The sequence below is a fragment of the Gigantopelta aegis genome, chromosome 7 (genome assembly GCF_016097555.1).
Source record: "Gigantopelta aegis isolate Gae_Host chromosome 7, Gae_host_genome, whole genome shotgun sequence".
NCBI classification, from domain to species: Eukaryota; Metazoa; Mollusca; class Gastropoda; order Neomphalida; family Peltospiridae; genus Gigantopelta; species Gigantopelta aegis.
In genome coordinates this window covers 10,169,123-10,192,785 of record NC_054705.1, presented here as the reverse complement: position 1 = coordinate 10,192,785, position 23,663 = coordinate 10,169,123, and the positions used below count along the sequence as shown (strand labels likewise).

The following is a 23,663-nucleotide window of genomic DNA, read 5'->3' as shown; positions in this document are numbered from 1 at the left end:
ACTTCCTTTCCAAATTCTCCAACTTCCTATCGAACTGCGACTCTAATGCACACACCTTATCAACCCCAACCGTTGGCATCGCCTGTTGATGAACCCTCTTGTTGGACATATTTGTTACAGTTGTCATACTAAGTTCTTTTTCAACTTTCCTTATCTCCCTTAACAAATCATCATACTCCCTGATGGTATCGTATTTGTGTCTAGTTTGTGATTTCAACTTCTCACAATTCAATGATGTCCAAAACTTATGCCGCAGCAAATCATTCTTTGAATGCCTATCCAAATCACCACAATTAATTGCTGCTTGCAACATTGTTTCCAATCTGCATCCAAAAGCAGTAACTGACTCTCCTGACTTTTGACTAGCATTAAAAAATTCTTGCATGATCATGCCATTTGTACTGTAACTCCCGTTCACCAAGTTAGCATAGTACCACGCAGTGATTTCCGGACTGCTTGCAACACCATAGGAGGTTGCATCTCAGGATCTGTCACCATCTGACTTCAAAACACCATACCATAAAAGAAGAATCTCCCTTCTGAGGTGGATCATCACCAGAAAATGGAGAAATCTTAGGAATATAAGTCGACGATGTTAAATGCTGACCCCTTTGACTATCTGATCCTCCCATATGAGGCATATTCAAAACATAACTTTCTTTCTTTAGACTTGGAGTAGATGTAATTGTACCCTTGTACTCAATGTTGTACTTTCCACTAGCATTCAATGCATCTACCATGTCTGCCTCAGACAAACGTCGCGCCATTGTTACAGTTTATCAACAATATAAACAATAAAATAATCTTGACAAGTGTCACAATCCAAAATAAAATACACTATGATTACTAACGACAGTAATCAATGCTCATAAAATACATCCAATCACATGAAACAATCAACTCTGGAAGAAACACAAAACTGTCAATCTCCAACACTCAATACCAATAACATTAGTTTCACCCTGACTATAACAGTTTGAAAGCTCTAGCTAAACCATAATTCATCAAACAGGAAACAGATGTAGGTATACCAACTATCACATTTGGTTATAAACACAATATGATAGACTACATATACAACCTAATAACCTTCATGTGCATAAATTAATTGTAATGCATGTATTTATCCCCACTTCTAAAGTGATTTCATTTGTAAACAACTAAATAGTGAAACACCAAATCTCAATAGCTTAACCTGAAATAAAGTTATTAACTATCAGTTACAGCACTACCTAGCCACTTTTCAAATGTACAATCTGAAATAAAGTCATCAGTCAGTTATAGGCAATGAACTATCAAATCACAAATGAATAGAATTATAAACTCTATAAATTTGAATGTACATGTACACTGAAAATAAAAAATAAATTATGCAAACATACATGTACTCAGTCTTTATAATACTCAAGTGTCGATGCAAACTCTCCACCTGAAAACAAAACAATTTTCAATGTTCGGACATAATCATAAAATAATATATAATAACAATAAATGGTTTATACTACTTGTTAACCAAATTGGTCGTAAATCTAGTATTGAAACTGACTATCGACGGATTAGCAACTCCTCAACTGAAAACAAATTGTATCATAATGTTGTAAATGTATATTAATCTGTCCAATGAGTATCTGTCCAACGAGTATCAGTCAAAACAGTAGAGTGCAGGGTATGTGCCTAATTACTAAGTAGGAATAGACGTTTAGGAAGAAAGGTTGAGAGAGAAAAAAAATTAAATATATTTAAGACAAAATAAACTATGACAATAATTTTTTGTTTTTTAATTTAAATTTAAATTTTAAACCAATTTAATTTAAAAAAACATTTTTTTCCAACAGCTAAATACCAACTTATTTCAAAACAAGTTTGTTTAAATAGCCATACGAGAAAGAGAAAAAAAATATAATAATAATAAACCAGTCAAAGACCAGTCTAGTAACAGTATTGTTATTTCAAATAATTAGAACCGGTTAATTAATAACCAATTACCATATAAAAAAATAATAATAATAATTACACACGGTGTCACCTAGTTACGGTATTCGTATCTAGCCGTCACCCGACTCAAATAATAACTACAAAATTCCAACTGTCTAAAACTATTGTATCACAACTGCAAGTGTGTCTTTAAACTGTAACACCTTACCACATGGTTCAAAATACTTCTCAATTCACTCAATCTCAGCCAACACAGATCAAGTTATAAAGTTACCGACTAAAAATAAAACTTTGAGAAAAAAACAAACAGGAAGTTACCTTCGTTCCGGTGACCTTAACCTTAACAAAAAAAATATTTATATATCTTCGGAACTTTCCGATTTTCCCCCGGAACACCCCGATTAATCCCAAATTCCCGACTACAATCGGAACACTCCGAATGAAAATGTGGTTATAGGTATTCTATATGTCTCCGGCAAATATTAAAATAAGCAACAGTTAAGACACACTAAATGACATTTTAAACATTAAAGATCAAACTAATTACATACATACATATTTACAAGGCTAGAAAGTCTTACGGCGCATGAAAAGTTCACACTGTCACAGCACAACAGTTCTACACATTGAACGTCAATCACTCACACGTGACACATTGGTGGCTTGTTCGCGACGTGCACAGTTGTAAACAGGTTCTTAGTGTTTGTAGGCCTACACACACACACACACACACACACACACAAATATTTAAAAAAAAATATCTCCACTCGGCGCTATTCGCAACGCACTGAGGTTGGAGAATAGGGTTAAACACACGAGACACACCGATCTTCACCCATAGGAAACGCTGGTCCTAACCGCGAGAAGAAACTGGTCCCAACCGTCCAAAGAATTCTGGTCGTGACTGACACCCAGGAAACAGGTCGTGTCGGTTCGGCAAACTGGCTGCGAGCCTCTTGACGTCGTCGTCCTAACGTCGTTCCTGTTGATGTGCTGGTTTGACAGAAGTTTAATACGTTGGGCTCCAAATGTAACCTCGGGATGGTTGTCCAAAAATAAAACAACGCCTGGTGGATTCACATTGTTACAAGTTGTTTATTCGTTCCGTTCCATCAAACCAGCAACATCTCAAAGTGGTTTTCACCAACCTCGAAAAACACAGCCTGTAGCTAAGTTGACCATATACAAAAGATGTCTTCCTCTCTCTAAGATCTTGGGAAGTGCAAGGAGCAGGAAAAGCATGCATGACCCCGGTCAGTCATGTGGTTACTGTCAGGTCATGTCATGTCATACTTGTATGTCAACTTAGAGTTAACCAAACTATAATAATATCACTACTTTGGATTATCAATAAGACTAATTAAGTTAATAAATTAAGGGGTTTCTGTAAACAATTGTTAAGTTAATAATATGATATACTGAACACAATGTATATGTTTAGTTCAATAATAACTTTTATCCTGAATAATTAAACTGAAATATACAATTCTCCATAAAAAATGAGTAAATCGCCATTGCGTTTGGTTTATTTCAACGATTCTATTAGAGCACATTGATGTACTAAATTATTGGATGATAAACATTTGGTCATTTTGACATGTAGTCTCACAGAGGAAACCAGCTACATATTTCCATTAGTAGCAAGGAATGTTTTATATGCACCATACCACAGACATGATAGCACATACGACGGCCTTTTATATACCAGTCGTGGTGCACTGGTTGGAACGAGAAATAGCCCAAATGGGGATCGATCCCAAATTGACCGAGCATCCTGCGAGCGCTTTACCACTGGGCTACGTCTCGCCCCAAATCGCCATGAAAGTCAAACGTGATCTGTAGCAGTACATGCTAAAGCTTTATATAAAATTTCAGCTCAAAATCACATATCCTGGCGTCACGTGTTTTCGATCGTTTAAGCGAAATATATGAATAAAATAGAAATAAAAAATTGTAAGTATTTAATAATTTACCTACCTGTTGCCACAATAGTTTACCACATAAAACACCAGTAATCCGCAATGAATTCCATAATATCCTTGGAGAAAACGTCTTGCTTTGTCGTAAAGGAATTTCCTCTGTATTTTAGTAACGTCACATGTTTTCGATCGTTTCGTTGGTCGGCTATTTTCTCGGTCGCTGTTGCGTTGTATGGAGCACTATTGATGTCATATTTTACACTTAATTCCACGTTATATAACTGATTTAAAAATGTGTGTAACTTTCAATCAGTGTTACTTAACTTTCAGAATATTTTTTTTTTTAGGCTGAACGTTTAACATATTTTACATAATTTTTTTTTCAGTTTTTTTTTACTCCAGTGATTATTACTCTTCCATTTCATTATGGCAAGGACACCAAAATTCGGAAGGTCCCCGTACAACCCTAACTGGAGTGCAAAATTTTAAATGTACCCAATGCTGACATGCCGGATAGGTGCATTGTGCCCACAAAACGAAGCAAAGTGGAAACACAGTGTTTGTATTCGTGTGGTTGGGCTCTTCTTGCACTTGCAGCAAAAATCGCTAGGGTCGTCAGATTCCTCTCGATGTATCGTCTTCGTCTTCAAGCTGCTGTTTTGTGTTAGCACTGGGTGGGAGAAAAATTCCTGGACGTACTTGGTTTTGGTGAATCTTCAGTTTTCTTTGATTTTGTACATTTTCTTTTCTAGTTTTGTTTGTTCTTTTGATGTTCCCCGATATCTTCCAAAACCAAATCTTCCGTGATGGCTTTACCACTGACCACAGCACTGAGTACTTTCCTCTTCTTAGTAGGTTTTGGTTTTCTTGTGATCACTTCTTGTGCAGTTGTGAAAAACTTCTTGCATTTTGATGAATTGTCTTCACAGCTGACAGTTGCCCTGGTTTGTGATTCATTTTCTGACTCCATGTTGTTGCTTAAAACAGCTGAAGGCAGGAATGTTGAAGGCTGTATACACGTCTCTATCAAAATGGATAATAAATCCCGGTCTTTCTGAACGTTGACTGCAGGTAGGCGGGTGTGAGTGCTGCACAGTAAGCTTTGCAGACAGTCTCACAAAGGGAATGTCTGTCAATACCCGATGTTGCATGTTCGCGTATGTCTCATGCCATTGTAAATGCGTTCGAACGGGCCGAAACATCCCACATCCATTGGCTGAAGAACATGCGATGTGTGAGCAGGTAATACAAATAATATTATGTGCCTCTCTCGTGCCCACTGGATCAGGGAAACATTTATGTGTGACGTGTGACCATCATAAAGAATTAAGACAGGCTTGTCAGAAGATGCTGCTGGAACATACTTTGAAAAATGTTCTTTAAGATACTTTTGAAAAATATCAGAATTCGACCAACCCGTTTCACCAACGGTTCCTGCTGTGCCTGCCGTACAACCTGCTAACAATTCCTCCCGCATGCGCTTTCCCTTGAAAACAAAATACGGTGGTATGGCAACACCAAGGTCATTTCCACACCCAATACCCGTAGTAGTGTTGGACCTGCTCGTTGTTACAGCAACTGGGACATTCGAACGTGATGCCAACAATAGATGGGGGTTTGTGATTTTCCACGATGCCTTTTTCATCAATGTTGTAGATGGACTCTGGACTGTTTCGTAAACCATACTTGTCTAAAATCTTTTCCAGGCTATCAAAGTATTTGTTGATGGTATCTTTTTGATGTTGCTTTGGCACGCATGATTTCAAGTGATCGTGGTTTTTGAACTCTAAGCTCGGGCCATCGCTTCATAAACCCATAAAACCATCGCCGGGAAAATGGTTTTTTCACCCTTTTCTCTTTTGCCAAGATGAACAGCAAGGTCTGTGGCAATATTAAGGACTTCAGTGCGGGTATACCCAAAGCCCACAGATGACATAAACTCAACATGTGTCACTAAAGTTTGCTCCTCTTCTTGAGACAACAATGGGTCTGGTCCTGACTTAACACAATCGATGTCCGTTTTTCCACTTAGACGGTCGTGCAAGGTGGAGTATGGCACTGAACAAATCCTAGCTGCTTTTTTAATCGGCATTCCCCGAGTTTTAAAAAACCGCCTCATTTGCATTTTCTAAAGACTGGTGATTGTATTGTCTGTAATTTACATTTGGGTCGGTGTGATCACGGTCTTTAAAAAAAAAAAAAAAAAAAAAATCAAACTCCTAAATCAACGGTACATAATTTTTAAAGGAATATTTTATTTTATTTTTTTATTAAATATAAAAATTTATTTATAATTATATAAAATACATCATAATTTATTGAATATCAATTCTAAATTTGCCCATAACTGTGGCAAATTTTAGCTTATGAGAAAAACCCTTAATTAAAATATGTCCAAAACAAGGTAACGTCAAAAACAACATAAGATTTCCCCCAAATTGTCTTCCATATATTTTTATGGTTGCATGAGTATCACGTGGTGTATCACGTGACGTTTGACAGATGTGACGTCAGTGTAGCAGCCGACAAGTTTACAACATTTTTTGACAACTAGATATTGCTCCGTAAAGCATTTTCTTCATACCAAATATGTACATTAGTGAAAACTGATAAAATATACTATGGTTGTAGATATTTGAGTTAAAACTTACCATTGGAAACTTGACACGCAGCATTTTTTTCTCGCGCAAAAGCAGTGACTTCCGTGTTCGTTTTCGTTCTTGTGGTGACGTCAATGCTCGCGCATTCTCGCACTATTGCAATTACAAATGAGCGATCAGAAACGCGTGTCGATCGAAAACGTGTGACGGTACGATATGCTCGAAACCTTAGTGGTATAGGAGCATGTTAAAAAACATTATGTCAAAATCACAAGGCATTAGGGGCAGAAGAACGGAAAGAAGGACAGACAGACGGACAGACATACACACAGGTAGAAGGACGGAGATTAAAGCTATAATAATGACAACACCAACAAGCACGGCGGAAGGAAATATACATTGGGGGTGGGGAGGGCTGTGATGGAGGTCGCAAAGTAAAGTTTGTAGGGGGGTCGGAAAATGTAATTTCTTGTATTCTACCAGTACAATTCATCTCTGCCTCAAGATTTACTACCAACACTTTTTTTATTCAGAATTGTTTCTGTTTTGTGGGTTTTGTGGGTTGTTTTTGTTTGTTTGTTTGTTTGTTTGTTTTGTGTGGGGGGTTTTGTGTGTGTTTTTTTGTGTGTTTTTTTTTTTTTTTTTTTTTTTTTTTTTTTTGTTTGGGGGGGGGGGTGCTGGGTTGTTTTTGTTGTTGCTGTTGTTGTTGTTTGCTGGGTTTTTTTTTGTTTTTTTGGGTAGAGCCATGCCTGACTAACACAGTAAACAAAACTCACCACAGCAGTCGCCTCGATTCATGATGTAGACTTCCTTGACAAGCAAGGTCTGTTGAAGATACAAGGTCAAGCATTGAGAATACTAAATAAATAAAACGAGTTACTGTGTGATACCGTTTATACTACTACGAGTGTGTTCTCGGTCGAATTTCATCAGCGACTAAAAACACACGAGCTGTAGTATAAATGGTCTCACACGGGAACGAGTATAGTATTTTATTTATTACACTCACTCCAATGGACAAAACCGCACAGAATGACTTCCAAAATGACTTAACAAAACATGAAATGCACAGATTAAAGACCGGGAAAATGACGCAACTTTAGTTATATATTTATTAAGGAAACTTTGAATTCCTACGCCACACATCTATCAACGGAGTTTACACAAACAATATTATAAAGATATTTATGGCTAACAAAAACATAAACACATTTTGTATTGAATTATGCTGCAAACATTAATTATATGAATTGACACCGAGTATATTTCCGACTTTAAAATATGAATCGAAAGAACCAAACACACAGTTTTTGCATGAATATCAATGCGGTCTTGTGCTATGTGACACAGTCAATCACCAGATCAGAGGTCATGACCTCTCAAAAGGCATATTCCACAATGTGAAGAGACGAAAAATAGCACATGGATATATCTCACCGCCGTGAAATAAACAGGAGAAACTATATTATGTTGGTGATCTTGTTTTTTGTTTTGTTGGGTGTTTTGTTGAAGTTTATTATTATTATTATTTTATCCCATCATACCCTACTCTACCCTACCTTACCTACCTTACCTACCATACCCTACCTTACCGTACCCAAGCATAGCCTATCTTACCTACCCTACCCAAACGTACCCTACAGGACCCTATTCTAAGTACCTTTACCTGCCTTACCTTACCCTACTCTACCGAACCCTACCCTACCCTAACTTACCCTAATCTACCTCACCTTACCTAACCTTACCTACCTTGTCATACCCAACCCTACTCTTCTTTACCATACTCTTCTTTACCATACCCTGCTTTTCCTTACCCTACCCTACCCTATCCTACCATACCATACCCTACCATATCATACCATACCCTACTCTACCCTACGTTACCTTATCCTACCTTACCCTACATTTTCCTACTCTACCCTACCTTACCTTACCTTGTCCTACCTCTACTATACCATACTCTAACTAAACCTACCTTACCCTACATTACCTTACCCTACCCTACGCTTTCATACCACAACCAACCCCACCCAACCCTACCCTACCCTACCCTACCTTACTGTAGCCTGCACTACCCCACTCTACCCTACCTTACCTACGTTACCCTAACCTACCCTACCCTATCCTATCTTACCTTACCTACCCTACCATACTCTACCTTAACCTATCTTACCTTACCCTACCCTACCCTACCCTTACCTACGTTACCCTAACCTACCCTACCCTACCTTACCTACGTTACCCTAACTTACCCTACCCTACTCTACTTTACCCTACCCTACTCTACCCTACCTTACCGTACTCTACTCCTACTCTACCATACCCTATTTTACCTTACCACACCCTACCCTACCCTACCCTACCCTACCCTGCCCTACCCTACTCCTACTCTACAATACCCAAACCTACCCTACCCTACCCTACCATTACTTACCCTACCCTACTCTACTTTACCATACCTTGCCCTACTCTACCCTACCCTGCCCAGCCCTACCCTACTCCTATTCTAACCTACTCTATCCTACCTACCTTACCCTTCCCTACCCTGATCTACCTTACCCTTCCCTACCTACCTTAACCTGCCCTGCCCTGCCCTGCTCTACCCTACCCTAACCTATCCTACTTAACCTTACCCTACTCTACCCTACCGTACCCTACTCCTACTCTACCGTACCCTACTCCTACTCTACCGTACCCTACTCTCTACCCTACCTACCTAACCCTTCCATACCCTACTCTACCTTACCCTACCCTGCATTACCTTACCCTACTCTACCCTACCCTACCCAACCCTACCTTATCCTACCCTACTCTACCCGTACCTATCTTACCGTACCCTACCTTAACCAACCCTACCTTACCTTAACCAACCCTACCTTACCTTACCATACTCGACTTTACTCTACTCTACCCTACTGTAGCCTACACTACCCCACTCTACCCTACCTTACACTACCCTACCTTACCCTAACCTACCTTACGCTAACCTGCCTTAACCTAGCCTACCTTATCTTACCTACTCTATTTACCCTACCTTACCCTACTTTACCCTACCTTACCGTACCCTACTCCTAATCTACCATACCCTATCTTACCTTACCACACCCTACCCCCTACCCTACCCTACCCTACCTTACCTTACCCTACTCCTATTCTACCATACCTAAACCTAACCTACCCTACCCTACCCTACTTACCCTACCCTAACTTACCCTACCTTGACCTACTCTACTTTACCATACCTTGCCCTACTCTACCTTACCCTGCCTTACCCTACGCTAATCTACCTTACATTACCCTACCCTACCCAGCCCTACTCTACTCCTATTCTAACCTACTCTACCCTACCTACCTTACCCTTCCCTATCCTACTCTACCTTACCATCCCCTACCTTACCCTGCCCTGCCCTACCCTACCCTAACATATCCTACTTAAACTTACCCTACTCTACCCTACCGTACCCTACTCCTACTCTACCGTACCCTACTCCTACTCTACCGTACCCTACTCTCTACCCTACCTACCTAACCCTTCCATACCCTACTCTACCTTACCCTACCCTGCATTACCTTACCCTACTCTACTCTACCCTACCCAACCCTACCTTATCCTACCCTACTCTACCCGTACCTATCTTACCGTACCCTACCTTAACCAACCCTACCTTACCTTAACCAACCCTACCTTACCTTACCATACTCGACTTTACTCTACTCTACCCTACTGTAGCCTACACTACCCCACTCTACCCTACCTTACACTACCCTACCTTACCCTAACCTACCTTACGCTAACCTGCCTTAACCTAGCCTACCTTATCTTACCCTACTCTATTTACCCTACCTTACCCTACTTTACCCTACCTTACCGTACCCTACTCCTAATCTACCATACCCTATCTTACCTTACCACACCCTACCCTACCCTACCCTACCCTACCTTACCTTACCCTACTCCTATTCTACCATACCCTAACCTAACCTACCCTACCCTACCCTACTTACCCTACCCTAACTTACCCTACCTTGACCTACTCTACTTTACCATACCTTGCCCTACTCTACCTTACCCTGCCTTACCCTACGCTAATCTACCTTACATTACCCTACCCTACCCAGCCCTACTCTACTCCTATTCTAACCTACTCTACCCTACCTACCTTACCCTTCCCTATCCTACTCTACCTTACCATCCCCTACCTTACCCTGCCCTGCCCTACCCTACCCTAACATATCCTACTTAAACTTACCCTACTCTACCCTACCGTACCCTACTCCTACTCTACCGTACCCTACTCTCTACCCTACCTACCTAACCCTTCCCTACCCTACTCTACCTTACCCTACCCTACACTACCTTACCCTACACTACTCTACCCTACCATAGTCTAGCCTACCCTACCTTACCCTACCCTACCCAACCCTACCTTATCCTACCCTACTCTACCCTTACCTATCTTACCGTACCCTACCTAAACCAACCCTACCTTACCTTACCCCACTCGACTTTACTCTACCCTACCCTACTGTAGCCTACACTACCCTACCTTACCCTAACCTACCTTACCTTGTTTTACCCTACTCGACTTTACCCTACTGTAGCCTACATTACCCCCACTCTACCCTAACTTACTCTACTCTACCTTACCCTACCCTACCTTAGCTACATTACGCTACCCTACCCTATCCTACCGTACCCTATCTTACCTTACCTACCCTACCCTACTCTACCTTAACCAACCTTACCCTACCCTACCCTACCCTACCCTACCTTACCCTACTTCTGCCTTACCCTACACTACCCTACCCTACCCTACCTTACCCTACTCTGCCTTACCCTACACTACCCTACCCTACCCTACCCCACCCTACCCTACCTTACCCACCCTACCCTACCCTACCCACCCTATTCTACTTTACCCTACCCTACCCTATCCTATCTTACCCTACTCGTACTCTACCATACTCTACCCTAACACATATTACCTCACCCTACTCTACCTTACTTACCCTGCTCTACCCTACCCTACTATGCCTTACCCTACACTACCCTACCCTACACTACCTTACCCCAACCTTACCCTACCCTACCCTACCCTACCCTTCCCTTCCCTACCCTACCTTACCCCACCCTACCCTACCCTACTCTATTTTATTCTACCCTACCTTACCCTACTCTACCCTACCTTACCATACACTACTCCTATTCTACCCTACTCTACCCTACACTAGTCTACCCTACCCTACCCTACCTTATGCCACCCTACTCTGCCCTTACCTATCTTACCCTGCCCTACCTTAACCTTCCCTACCTTACCTTACTCTACTCGATCTCACTCTACTCTACCCTACTGTAGCCTACACTACCCCACTTTACCCTACCTTATCCTATCCTACCTAATCTTACCCTACCTAATCTTACCCTACTCGACTTTACTCTACCCTATTGTAGCCTACACTACCCCACTCTACCCTACCTTACCCTACTCTACCCTACCTTAACTACTCTACCTTGTCTTACTCTACCCGACTGTAGCCTACACTACCCCACAGTACCCTACCTTACCCTACTCTACCTTACTCTACCCTACCTGAACCTACCCTACCTTATCTTACCCTACTCGACTTTACTCTACTCTACCCTACTGTAACCTACACTACCCCACTCTTCCCTTTGGGACCATAGAAGGCTGATCGCCGACTGTTCGCCTACTGGTCGACGACCGTGGCACAAACTGACAAACGCCAGCAACCAATCGGCGAACAGTGTCAAAGTGTTTTGTTTTTGGTCGCAAGAAGGTTGGTCGTAAAATATTTTTTTTCAGCTATGTGTGACTGAGGCATTTGATTACAATCCTTCCTTCTACTCGGACTGTCAATATAACATTAGTTTCATATACATTGTATCTTAACATCTATTCATTCCACTCTGACTGCCAGAAAGATTCATGGCGCCATACCCGTTTTACCCCCTGGCATAAGCCCTGCTATCCTACCCTACCCTACACCATCAGACCTACCCCCACACACACACAACTTGACGTCTAACCCACCCCAAACCTCTCCACCCGTACCATTTGAAGATCCACCATCCACCATGGTTGTGACTCAAAGTGTGTGTGCATACAGGAGCGAGACGTTATGGCGTCGTTGGACAGACTTCCGTCGACTGCGCGATCGGAAGTATAGTTGTCCATTGTCGAAGACTGGTAGGTGGGTTTCCGCAATGCCCAATTTTTGCGTTCTCTACCGTGGAAAAGTGGCTAAACGGGTGAGATGTGTGGGGATAATGGTATTTCAAAATGGACAATTTGTGGCATATTATAAAATAGCCGTCACAATCGTACCGCATTATTAATTAATATACCAATATATGTGTTGATATTAAGCAGTAATGTGCATTACATATCGTTGGTTATGCATACCAGTCCTAGAGCCTTCCCCAATCATCCCTTTAATAAAGCAAAGTAAGAGAAGACAACCACTGGTGAAGTGTTCTCTCATCTTTTTCACTCTGTCTTGTACTGAAATAAAGGTAAACACTAGTATATGTTGACACCAGAGTGTATTGTTAGCTACTTTAGTCACAAGACGTTAAGGAGCAACAACAACAACAGGAACAAAAATAATAAAAACAACAGCAGCAACAACAACGACAATAAAAAAGAGCAGCACCAGCAGCAATAACAGCAATAAAAACAACAACAACGGTAGAAATAATAAAAATAAAAGCAACAGCAACAGCAACAAAATAAAATAGCAACAGTAAAAACAGCAACGGCAACAAAAACATCAGCAATTAAAACACCAGCAACAACAAAAAACACAGCAACAACACTAACAACAACAAGAACAATAAAAACAACAGCAATAAAATAGCAACCACAACAAAGGGCAACAGTAAAAACAGCAACGGAAACAAAAACACCAGCAACAACAAAAAACACAGCAACAACACTAACAACAACAAGAACAATAAAAACAACAGCAACACCAATAAAAACAGAAACAACAACAATAAAAACACCAGCAACAACAAAGACAGAAACAACAACAATAAAAATAACAACAACAATAAAAACAGAAACAACAACAATAAAATCACCAGCAACAACAAAGACAGAAACAACAACAATAAAAATAACAACAACAAAAACGGGAAGAACAACAACAATAATAACAACAATAACAAGAGCAACAGCAATAAAAAAAAATAACAACAACAACAACTGCAACACTACTTACCTTTACGGCTAGGTTAAAGACACAGTGATGAAAACGTGGAGAACAAAACAAGAGGTTATTAGAAAACATGTACCGATGCACAGTACGTGGAAACAACGTGTTCTATCGATTATATGAAAATACGACAAAACAAACACCTGTGCAACATTTGAATTTAAAATATACCGTGAAGTATTTCAAGTATCTATTTTAATATATATATATATATATATATATATATATATATATATTGCATAATGAAAATATATCTGTATTATTATTGGTCAAAAACCAGTCACGTGACCATACGTAAACAATGATATGTGCCTGAGACGGTCCCACCGGTCCATCAAAAGTGATATTGCCCTGACCAATGAAAATAAAGATGAGGCAAAATTCTATCTACTTAAAGAGTGAGTAACGTACTGCAACATCAACTGCTAATTCAAATGTAAGCAAGCACAAACTTGTGACAAAACGCTTTGCTGTCCTTTGGCGAAAAGATAACATCTTTAGTCATACTGAGATTAATTTGGCAAATACGATAAAAACAAGTTCAGTAATCGTCGAATTGTGCAGGGAATATATCACTGATTTAGAAACGTGCATGATACATCAACATGTAGTTGGAATCGGCACTCTCAGGATTTTATATTACAAATCAAAATGCATTTGGAGGTAATCGGTAACTATTCAGTATAAATGTTTGTTCTGATTTATCACATTTTGTGTTTTCTTTTGCTATTAATATGATTTTGATACTGTTGCTGGTTATAATGTCTTGAATTTGATTTTCTGTCTTGGTAATGTTTGAACTGTTTATTTCTGCATTCCTCTGCGTGTCATACAACGTCATAGGATTACGTGACGTCACTAAATACCATCAGTTTTAACGCATTGCGAGAAATTATAAGCGTTGGCGTATTTCGATTCTAATAAAAAAAAGCAGGACTGTCTTATGGATGACATTATGTAATAAAACAATTATTGACCACATTTCGGGTAATATCAATTTTTATGGACCGAAGAAATTGATATTAACCTAGACCGTTTCATGTACGTACGTATGCATGTATGTATATACGTAGGTATGTAGGTATGTAGGTATATATATATATATAGTTCTTACCCACAGGATTGAAATGGCCAGGTTTTGCTCAATGCTCGATAAATCTGTCTAGCATCCCAGTGCTGGACGATTTCTACATACACGAGTCGATATAACTCGTGTTTTACGATGATTGACGTCATAACTCATGTTTTCAAAATTCCGTCTGCCATTTCACGTTGTATAATTGTTCTAAAAATATTTGTAAAAATTAACATTTTCAATTTTATATTTATTGGAAAGTTGTTGCAAGTGGACTATATTTATTCTGCGTATGATTAAAATAGTTTGTATGTAAAATGTTTACGAATCGTTCTATAATATTAAAATTAATGTTTTGTTAGTGTAATTAAATGGGCAAGAAAAAGAATCAATCACCGCTGTGAGGTATAGATAATGCAATTCCAACCCTCGGGACAGCATGTTTTTTTTAAGGTAAACCTCTGCCCTCACGCACACACACATACACACACACACACACAGGCACACACACACACCAACACACACACACACACACACACACACACACACACACACACACACACACACACAGACATATATATATATATATATATATATATATATATATATATATATATATATATATATTATTGGAAGATAAAATCCTGCTTGACCTATAACAAATATTAGGACGACAACAAACATCGTATCGTAGGAGAACTTCGAGTTCACATATAAATGTACCTATTGTTCTAAAGAAATATGTAGTTTGTGTATCTGTAATACTATTAACACAGAGCAAGTTTTGGTTTCGTTTTATTTTCTGACGATTGTATATGACGGATAGAAGTCACACATTGATGATGTATTTTCTATTTTCCTTTCCAAGATAAAACATGATTAACAAGATAACAAAATGATGATACAGATAATATATAAGTGTAAGCTCTTAGGTGAACAGTAGAGTTGACACTGCGACTGAGAACCCCAATGGAATGAACAGCAGAGATGTCCTCCTTGGGTACCCGCTTCGGTATATCTGGGTCTATATCTTTCACTTCTACTTAGGTCTCTCTGGGTCTATATCTTTCACTCCTACTTAGGTCTCTCTGGGTCTATATCTTTCACTCCTACTTAGATCTCTCTGGGTCTATAACTTTCACTTCTACTTAGGTCTCTCTGGGTCTATTTCATATGATCTGGCTCAAATGGTTACGTGTTAATGTTCCTTGGGAATTTGTTTCTTGTCAATAAGTTTCCCTGGGGCTAAGACCTCGTTTGTCAATTGTGTCGTTAGTCGGCACATATCAATTATTTTGCCAAGAGATCAGTTGTAATCTACTAACTGCTGCCGATTCTGACATAATAAAGAGGAAAGTTTGTTGGCAGATTGGGTACCAGCTTGGAGCAAACATTAAAATCCACATCATTCTTGATTGCTATAATTTAATTTCAAACTAATTGATCTGATTGTAGACACTAATTAATTAAAGACTAAGGGTCGAATTTACGAAGCCTGTTTTTCTTAAACGCAGGTGTTTAAGAATTGTAAATGTATATAGTTACACGCGCGTAAGTCTAAAACAGGCTTTGTAAATTCGGCACCAAGTGATACAATAACAATTATTTGAATTATACCTGCACACACACACACACACACACACACACACACACATATATATATATATTTTACATTTTAATATAATTGTAAATGTCCCATTATGACAGTATATACTTTAGTATGTACATGCCAGGTTGATTAGGGAAAACTATGATGAAACTAATCAATATACATGCACTGAAGGGAAAATATGCATATTGCTGAAACTCTTTAGTATGTTATAAATATGCATACTTTAAATAAATGTCATCATTCATTCTTGAATGCATATCGTTATCATGTAATAAATACGTAAATTCTAAAAATGTATATTCGGTTTTAAAACGTACTAAATATGCACATTTTAAACAAATGTCATTGTTAGGTCTTAGGTCAGGTCATAGGGCTTTACGTGTACATTCAGAGCAAGCTGTTGTAGCGCACGCCAGTTAGGTCGTGAAAGCATATCATTATTATGAGATTTAATATGTAAATTAATGAATATATTTTACACGCCAAAAATATTACATTCTGTTTCTACATATGATAAATATTTATGTTGTTGAATATATTACGTATGTCACAAACAGGCGTGTACTTGAATACATTTCACATGTAATACATATTTTGAATCGTGTATGCAGTCCTATGCGGCGAATTATATATTTCGAAAAAGGGATATTAAAATGTGCATTTCTGTTAAATGGAAAGAAGTTCAAACCTATATAATTATAATGAATAAATTTAAAATTCATATAAAATATATTATTAAGTTTTAAATCCATACCAATTCGAATAATGTGGTTTTCTTTCTTTTTGTAAACCTCTGCGTAAATAAAACATTTCTTTACAAATGACTATACAATTGCAAATGTTAAAGGAATATTGTCACGGATGTAAGAACCTTATTTCTCCAAACCTTGATAATAAATGAAAACTACATTCATTTGGGATCCCAAACCTCGCTGTTGTATCACCCAACTTGAACCACAATGGAGATAAATCCGTGGCAATTATGTTGTTTTTAAATTATGAACCGTCGCCATAAGTCAATTATTTTTACAAAACATTATCATTAAGAGGGATGTGGTGGTTTTGTAGAAAATTAAATAAATTACTTTTAAGGACAGATCAATTGTATATATTTTCAGTTAATTCTTTGTTGAGTCATTAAATAGGTCAATGTTATGTGACAATATGTCTTTAAATCTATGTTTGTTTGTTGAGTCATTAAATAGGTCAATGTTATGTGACAATATGTCTTTAAATCTATGTTTGTTTGTTGAGTCATTAAATAGGTCAATGTTATGTGACAATATGTCTTTAAATCTATTTTTGTTTGTTGAGTCATTAAATAGGTCAATGTTATGTGACAATATGTCTTTAAATCTATGTTTGTTTGTTGAGTCATTAAATAGGTCAATGTTATGTGACAATATGTCTTTAAATCTATTTTTGTTTGTTTTAAATAAAGATTTGAAGACAGCTGACGGAACAGCCCAAGTAAAACACGTGCAGTTCTACTTTTAGTCTCTTTGTACTGTGCTCTCAATTACTTGGCCGTTCTAGGATTTCAGCTTCACCCCTGTATTAAAGATTAGACTGGTCTATATAATTTAATGGTAATGTGCATTATAGGGCATATACTGTCAAATCAAATCCCACAGACGACAATAGTAACATATGCCGCTAAAACTCCTACCTGCAGCGTATTAATCGATAAACACCACGAGCGTAAATACTACCACCTCACACATCAAGTGAATAAAAAAAATATAGGGGTTAAGCTGCTCATTTCAAAGATGACGGGTAACATCAATGAGGGGTTTTGTTTTTTTACAGGTACCCCATACATGTTTCAAGCACAAGACTAGTTGACACAGTGGTACTAGATGAAATATAAAATTACACACATTTATTTCTTCTTTTTTTTCACAACCAACACACTCACCAATCACAGGACTTGTGGTGTTAACATCTCTATCAAACGTTCGGTGCAATTGGAACTTTGACCCAGTCGGAAGTTATTTGGTTTAGTGCTACCTACAGAGTTATATGTAAGTCATTGTTTCCCCTTTGACTTTGAAACTTGAAACCTTATTTCGGTACACTGAGACCATCAAACGACATCATATGAGGAATTATTGTACAAAGGTTATTTACAGCAATGACAACGATTCTTCGTAGAATATAATATACAGACATAATTCAAAATAGCTATGCATACGTTTTGAAATGAAGTTAAAATTTGTTATATTTAACGATACCACTACAGAACATTAATTGATTTATTAATCATCGGCTACTGGATGCCAAACATCTGGTAATTGTCACATATAATCTTTGAGAAAAAACGTGCCACATTTTTCTCCATTAGTAGTAGTGCTATCCTGTCTGCGGGATAGTGTATATAAAAGATCCCTTGTTGTTAATCGAAAAGATGTGGCGGGTTTCCTCTCTAAGACTATATGTCGAAATTACCAAATGATTGACAGCCAATAGCCGATGATTAATATAATAAATTATGGTACTCCAGTGGTATTGTTAAACAAAACAAACAAACCATTCCTCAGACACGATGCCACATGCCACGGCCAATGAGATATCAGGTGTGGTGCAAGGCTGAAAAGGGAAATAACCCAATGGGCCCACCGGCAGGGATCGATCCCAAACCGACCGCGCATCAGGCAGACGCTTTTCTTAATAAAGACACAAACTGACTATAAGTGCAGACAAAATGAAAGTCTCAGCTTCAAGGGTAGCTTCCTCTGAAACGTCGTTCTTCGTGTTCATTTAATCATAGACTTCCTTATATAATTAAGAAACTAAACTTCTAGTAGGTTTTGTCATTTTAAGTTATAAGTGTTTTACATCAAAACCACAAAACTGTTATCCATGATCAAATGCGTATCTCTGCTCAAAACAGACTTGAATGGGCATCACCGGCTTCGATGGTGCTGGTTAAGCCATCGAACTTAAGGCTGGTATTTCAGGAGTTCTCAGCCCGGTACCGGCTTCCATCCACAGAGCGATATTTAACGACTAAACTCCACTGCGCCCTCTTCTCTCTCACTAACCACTAACCCACTGCACGGGACATACAGCCCAGATAGCTGAGGTGTGTGGCCAAGACAGCGTATTTGAACCTTAATTGGATATAAGCACGAAAATAAGTTGAAATGAATGAATTATTAATGGGCATTTGGCAAAATAGTGGCTGATTCCGTGAATCTCTATCTAGTGCCTCATCTAATTGAGGACAGTCACTTATCCTTTACTGACAAATACATCTTGCACCATTCAGACTGCCACTGCCAGAGTTTACTAAATCATGTAGTAATACTATTATCATAGTCTACGAGCCACACCAAAATGTGTCACCATCTGATGGCACCACACGTTGTAACTGTGTTAGTATATTCTAAGACCAAACACGTCCCCCACCCCTGGTTTAATACCCTCCGAAATCACACGGCTATATTATAGATCGGTTAGCAGCTTATTATGTCTAGTTTATCATAGGCCCTGGTCTGGTGGCCAAATATGCTTGCGTTTGTTTCGAAAATTACGTCACGTCGCACAGTACATTTTAAAACAAATACTTCCAAATAAATAGCTATATCTCTAAATGTTTATCTTTTTATGATCAGCAAAAGCTTTTAAATGTAACGTTGAATTCCAATAATCATGAAAATTGTATATTTGCAACACAATTTTTTTTTTTTAAATTAGCTTATTCATGAAAAACAAATTTAAAGAAAACACTTTTTTCTGGCCTTTTCTAATTTTCTTTTCTGAAAGCTGGTCTCAAACGTCATGTGACTACATTTGTTGTTCATACGAAAGCTTATCACATCTTGTTTATTATACGCCTTGGTGTGGTGGCCAAATGTCATAACTGAGCATTTTGTGATAAAAGCACAAAACATGGATATGTTATATAGATCGATTTCAAATATGGGGTCACGTTAAATCATGTTGAACTGATATTGGCTGTGGACGTTAGAGCCAATACACTGTTTTTAACGAGTGTGAAGGGAGTCTATAATTTGTTTTCAGATGCTGGACTATGTTGAAAGTTGCAACTAAGATCAATTTAATTCGCACAGTAGGTAATCGGTTGTGAAATTGAAAATGCCTACCTTAAAATGTGTTTTATTACTGCATGTGTATAACTCTGGTTTCAGTAAAAACACAGTTGTGACAAACACTTTTAAAATAAAAACCTTGGCAGATATGCAAACTTATATATACTCTATATATATAATCATTTTCATATACTGGGTCACCTAAAAGTATGCCTGTGTGCGCGTAATATATCTATATGCACGCCAAAACCACGTAGGCATATTTATGAAAACCACAAAACAAAAACACAAAAAAACCCCACACAACAACAACAATTTCCGACATTTTTACATTTTCTTTTCTGACAACTTAACCCAAAAGTAATATGCTCACTTCATAAGTCATTAGAAACCTTATTATATATTGTTTGTTATAAACCTTGATGTGGCGGTCATCATGCTAGGTAAATCATGTCAGGTGCAAAATTGCATAGTTCCAAATAAACAGCTACACCTTTTCCCTTCTTTTTATGATCAAGTAACGTTCAACAATTATGGTAAATATTGTTCTAATTTAATGAATCCTGAATATCAAATATTTACTATATAAGGAAACAAATATCATATAATGTCAAAAATAAACTAAAACAGATGTTTAAATAAAAAAAAGTAATATTTTTCATAAGATTGCTACATATAGCTTATTGCAAACTCGTGAACTATAACCAAAGATAGTCACAATATTTTAAATATCACGTTAAATGACTCAATTGATTTTTTTTTAAATGCATAGTCAAAGATAAATAGCTATATCTTTTTAATGTTTGGTTATTAATGTTTTGTCACAGTGAATAAACTCCTTAAACTATATCTATAAAGCATGATTCTATAGCACACAACTCGCACGCACGAAATTCTAGTAGAATTTCGTGCGTGCGAGTTGTGTGCCCGTGTGTCGTGCAACTACTCTGGACCTACGTACTGGGTAAGCGACGAGGAGTGCGTACCGCACGCTCGAACGCACGCGTGACCATGAAGGCGTTTACCACATAAATAATAGTTAAAATGAACAAGACAACAAGATGTCACTTTAAAGACGGGTTGTTATTGCATTGAAAACACAGGAATTTTATACATGAAATATTATGCAGATATCAACCAAAGTTATGAACTAAGAATACTATTAACACTAAACTATGAAAACATATAGTTAACCAGTGATGTCAATTACAAGTATCACAGTTAAAAATCTATATTTATTTAAACAGCCAAAAGACTAGGCAGTCGCCCATTATCCATTGAGTGTTCTCAGTGACCGACTAACAACACCAGGAGACTAGACAATCGCCCATTATCTCAAGATGCTCTCAATGACCAGTTAATTAAAGAGTTATACACAAAAGAACTATACTATTTAACTACAGTTACGGATATTTATTTAAACAACCAAAGGACTAGGCAATCGCCCATCATAAATTAAATGTTCTCAGTGACTGACTAACAACACCAGGAGACTGGACAATCGCCCATTATCTCAAGATGCTCTCAATGAACAGTTAGTTAAGAGTTATACTCCAAAGAACTATAATATTTAACTACAGTTACGGATATTTATTTAAACAACCAAAAGACTAGGCAATCGCCCATTATCAACTGAGTGTTCTCGGTGACTGACTAACAACACCAGGAGACTAGACAATCGCCCATTATCTCAAGATGCTCTCAATGAACAGTTAGTTAATTATCTATCCTAAATTTAATGAACAAGAAAGAGTAATTATTGAGTTGGATCCCAAAACTTTACTTTAAAGTAATTTAAATTGGATAACCTATTAATTTAGAAAGATTGCAAAGGAAGCTAAAAACAATCGTCTATTTACTTCTCAATGCTGTCCAAAATGTAAGAAAAATATTCAATGAAACGTTATAACTGCGAAGTTTAGCTCGATCAGCTGATAGTTGTCAAAATTTGGATCCAACTGTTTACAACTGACGTAACAGTTCTATTTATACCCCAACACTGACGTCACTGGTCTTTTTTGAATCTCTAGTATGACGTCAAATATACTCTCAAGAAAAACACAATATGGTCTTACGATACACAACGGATACATACATCAGCGAATATCTAAGCATATATTTCTAATATCAATGTTATTTATAATCCATAACGTTAACCAAAACAACAACATCGTTTTCACAGGTTAAGCAATAACACTACGGTTCCGGTCTATTAACCAACAGTGCTTTACAGCAAACCGAAAATAGTTCGTCTCGTGCATTTCCGCTCGCAAAGCAGACGACATTTAACAAGAAATACTTACGTGTTTTTATGAAATACTCAAATATAAATATTCAGTTAAGTATTTACTGAACTATAATGATACATAATTTAATCACGGACATTGGCTTGTCCATCTACACGTTAATTACTTCAAATCAAGGAAGAAATAAAAAGGTAAACGTCAAGTTTCAACATAGCTGACCACGGTGAAACATTGAAATTTAATTTTAAAGGATCGTGCTCTTTGAAACAATTAATTTCACAACACTTCCCCCCTTCTTGCTTTCATTTCGTCCCCGAAATGAGATATAATAAATACAAAACATAAAATGTCAGCTACTCTAGCAATATAAGGTCTGTGAAACAAACTTCTAATCAATGGGATACACAGTTTAAACAATAGTTTAAACTTTTGTATATATAATCCTACAAAAATCTTAACACAGTTTAAACTCTTGCATATATACAATCCTACAAAAATCTGAACACAGTTTAAACTCTTGCATATACAATCCTACAAAAATCTCAACACAGTTTAAACTTTTGCGTATATACAATCCTACAAAAATCTGAACACAGTTTAAACTCTTGCATATACAGTCCTACAAAAATCTGGACACACAGTCTTAAACTCTTGGATACACAATCCTACAAAAAATCTGAACACAGTTTAAACTCTTGCATATACAATCTTACAAAAAATCTGGACACACAGTCCTATACTCTTGGATATAGCCTATAATATTACAACAACAAACAAAACAAAAAATCTCTTCACACCCAAATCAATTGCACGTGACGAGGTCGTCAATGGTTTCACAGATAGTCCTGCTACTTACTGGTGAGACACTGCGCCTTACCCCTGCGCCTATCTTGAGCCACTCCCTAGTACCTCTTAATCGATACAGTTAATTTTATTTATTTATTTATTTTATTTTCTACCCCTTTCCAATTTTCCAATTCGT

The 23,663-nt window shown here is 37.7% G+C and overlaps 1 long non-coding RNA gene across 1 annotated transcript; it reads right to left on the bottom strand.

Moving 5' to 3' along the window:
* Positions 1–7,131: 7,131 nt before the first annotated feature.
* On the bottom strand, positions 7,132–13,793 carry LOC121376964. The gene is made up of 3 exons (XR_005958561.1): positions 13,700–13,793; positions 12,880–12,978; positions 7,132–7,279 (listed from the first exon to the last, which is right to left on the bottom strand). It is a non-coding gene; the product is annotated as an uncharacterized LOC121376964 (long non-coding RNA).
* Between the last annotated feature and the right edge of the window lie 9,870 nt (positions 13,794–23,663).